Consider the following 3654-nt stretch of genomic DNA (forward strand, 5'->3'; position numbering starts at 1 on the left):
CATTTGTTTGACATAAACAGACTGTAAACCGAATATACATATACGCAATGAAAATGAAAGATAATTAACATACCTCGCTGGCTGCACATAACCAAGAGGGAATGAGTACTTGATAAAGAACCCAAAACAATCTTACAAAACCTCTTCTCTTCACTTGCCGTAACTTAACTTCACTTAAGAACTTTTAAACTTCTTTTAACTTATTCACCCATTTCACGTGGTTCTTGGCAGCAACATGTAAACACACACACAAAAAAAAGGTCTGTGTGCAACATAGCACAGCAGAACGTAATAATAGTTCCTACTAGTGATAATACAAACAAATACTCAACAGAAGAACAAAAATAAAACAAACAACAAATATACTTAAAATAAATTTCTAGAATATTTTTAGAAATTTCTAAAATAATGACATAAATGTTTATGGCAGCTAAAAGCCTCCTGAGTTTCTTTAGCAACCAGCTAATTCAATTTTATTACCAACTGGAATAATTTTTTCAAACTTACTGCAAACGTCACAGAAACTACCTGAAACCTCATAATATTCACCAAGCTATACTGGAGCAACAGTACAGTTTCCAGCAAAGATGCTACAATCCTGTAAACTTGACCTATACTGAAACCTCCACCTGACACTAAAGCAAGCTTGTTCTACAAGAATTGATTTTGATCTTCATGTCCACCGAGATTAATGACGTATTTGGCCCAATGGCAAGAGCTGCTTACTTGGTTCACACTTAGCGGCTTGGTTCCAAAAAGGTTTGAATCCCACAGGAGCCTTCGCTTTATTGTTAACTTGAATTTGTGTAACAGAGTTCTTTTTACTTGGACCCCAGTTCATATGAACAGGACGGCCATACAGTTACAGAGTACAGTGAACCTCCATTGTTGTACATCAAGCTGCAGCAGGATGACTTGGCTCGTTGGTCTAGGGGTATGATTCTCGCTTCGGGTGTGAGAGGTCCCGGGTTCAAATCCCGGACGAGCCCTGGTTTTACATGGAATAGTGTGGGTGGGACAAAACTAATGGAAACTTGCACTGCCGGCTGCTTGGTTCTCGCTTGGGAGCTTATTTCTCCAGATCTCTAAGGAGGGTCAAATCCCACTGTAATTGCCTCTGAAAATGAAAGCTCCAACCTTGAGCCTATCTCTGGAATATGGGGAGTGGGATGGGTCCTTGGATTGAGGCCTCTTACAGGAAACCTGCTAAAACAATCATTCACACCTAGGGGCAATCTAGCCAAATCAGATATTGGCATGTCTTGTGGCCATGGAGAGAACATCCAAAACTCCACATAGCAAGTAATCTGTGGCTCAGAATCAAAGCAGGGATGCTGAAGCTATGTCAATGTGCTACTTATATACTTGACTAATTAGCTGCCAGAGATAACTAGTGTGTGTATTACTTCATGCAAATTTGAACAAAAAATAGATGATTCAGAACTTAGCCAACTACCTGGTTGCAGACCAGGTTGCAGACATAACCTGGTGACTGGTCACAGCTAAACAGCACAGTAGGACCTTCATCAAGTCGAATAAAAGAGACATGCTTTTACTTGGACCAAAGTCTGCAATGAATTATCGTATTGCACGCCTCTCAAATGTGCACATACTAAGAAATACCAGCACAAAGGTATGGCAAAAATGATTCACTGTAAAAAAAAAAAAAATTAGAAAGTGCAACAGGTAAGCAAAGGTTCAGATTAGGTTCAAATAGGACTCATTTTGTCAAGTGATTGTTTACTCCAGCATAGTGAAACATTTTATTTAGGTGTGTTAGGAAGGCTCATTCTCAGGGTCTTTAGACACAGACAGATAACTATAGCATTAACTACACTGTGTAGCATGCAGCATTACAGAATAATTTAAATTAATTTGAATATATGGTTGAATGCAGTTATTATACTACAGACACAATATGCAATTAGGAACTAGGTTTTTATGCTATATTTACACTATGTTTAGGAAAAATCAGCCTTAATACATGTAAACAACATGCAATAAAATATATTATGAAAATTCTTTGCTTGTTTCGATCAATATGATACCAGAGCTGACATTTGACAGGGCTGACATGACTATGACCAAGTAAAAGTGGGTGGAGCTAGATGTGGTAAGATACAGTTTAGAAAGTTTCACAGAGATCCTGCCATTTATACCTACTGCAAGAGAGACACAACAGTCATGTTACTCTTCTTTATTTTCATAGTTGTTAAAAACAAATAAGTAGTAATTTACATTATTCATAAATATTAGGTGAATGATGGAGATTTGAACTGATACCTAAACATAATTCTGTTTAAAGAAATTGACACTCTTAACCCTGTAAAGCCCAGTGTTGCAGAATTACAACATCACTTTTAACAATTCTAAAAAAGGCCTGCAAATGTTTTTTTTTTTTCATGACCACATTTACATACTTAATGGGTCCTATTGTTTGTCCTCACAATGCTATTTGATAGAAGAAGTGTTTATAGGTCCGGTAATCTGGCCATGAACTCACTCTATCTGCAAACTTCGCGTTGAGCTCATCTCCTTTTTTTGCATGACTGGATTTGTCAAGATTCAATTAAGTAAAATTCCTTAAATATTTTTTTGTGTTTATTACAATGTCTAGAACACATACATATTTAGTTATTTTGGAAAACATTCATCAAATTTGATTTAGAGCTTGTTATGTCTATGTCTACAACGTTGGGCCAGAGTCGTAGTCAAAATAGCCTGTGCTCCTTACACCTTACATAAGGACACTGCACTTCTCACATGGTCACAACTTGAAAAAAATTTTAGTAGAAATTTAAAGTGTAAAATGATTCATTGTAACTAAGTTCTAAATGTGCTTTTCTGTTAAATTTTTACTTAGTTTAGCTTAGACCATAATTAAACACAGGAATAAACTGTATGTGGTATTTGAAACTCTATCATCTATAGCAGTATCTGAAACTCCCTGTATCTTTGTAGTTTTTGTTTGTTTTTTAACTTCTAAATGATCCTGAGATTTTTTTGAGTGTTGCCCAAGTAGCAGTTTGTAGCATTAGGAGATAGAAAAACAGGCTCTAAATGTTCTGGATTTTTGGGGGGATGCCTGTTTCATTGTTCAGGGACAGGTGTGAATGGTCTTGAACGTGAACCTGCAAGTGCTCTGGGGGGATGCATGTGTTCCTTTTAGTACGATAAGTATATAGCATAATAGGCCAGGAAGACAGTATTGTTTGAATGTAGTGGAATTTTGATTAGCATTTGCAATGAAATGATAATACTTTGAAGGATAATACTTAGATCTCTACCCTTGACACATGGTCTACCACCCTGTCTATTCTTTCAGTTTATCTACTACAATATCAGACCCATATGTATTATTCACATATTTAATTTTATTTTTTTTTACTTTTTTCATTTCAGAATGCCACTAGCACAGAAAGGTCATCTAAAGGTCACCTATCAGTGTGCAGGATGTGATTGCTGCAGTCCAAAATGGAGAGAGCGATTTTGAAATGGACTCAGATGACACTGATGCAAGTGACTCAGAGAATCAAGATGCAGGTGAAATGGACAAAGAAAATCACCAAACCATTGACTGCCCAGCCAGTTATGATGTGGACATAAAGCCCCAACCGAAAAAACACACCGTGCCCCGTGACAGGTTTTGCTGGC

The 3654-nt window shown here is 36.9% G+C and overlaps 1 non-coding gene across 1 annotated transcript; it reads left to right on the forward strand.

Moving 5' to 3' along the window:
* The first annotated feature begins 917 nt into the window (after window positions 1–917).
* On the forward strand, window positions 918–989 carry trnap-cgg (transfer RNA proline (anticodon CGG)). The gene has a single exon. It is a non-coding gene; the product is annotated as a tRNA-Pro (tRNA).
* Window positions 990–3654: the final 2665 nt, after the last annotated feature.

This window comes from Hemibagrus wyckioides, linkage group LG07, assembly GCF_019097595.1.
Source record: "Hemibagrus wyckioides isolate EC202008001 linkage group LG07, SWU_Hwy_1.0, whole genome shotgun sequence".
Lineage (NCBI taxonomy): Eukaryota > Metazoa > Chordata > Actinopteri > Siluriformes > Bagridae > Hemibagrus > Hemibagrus wyckioides.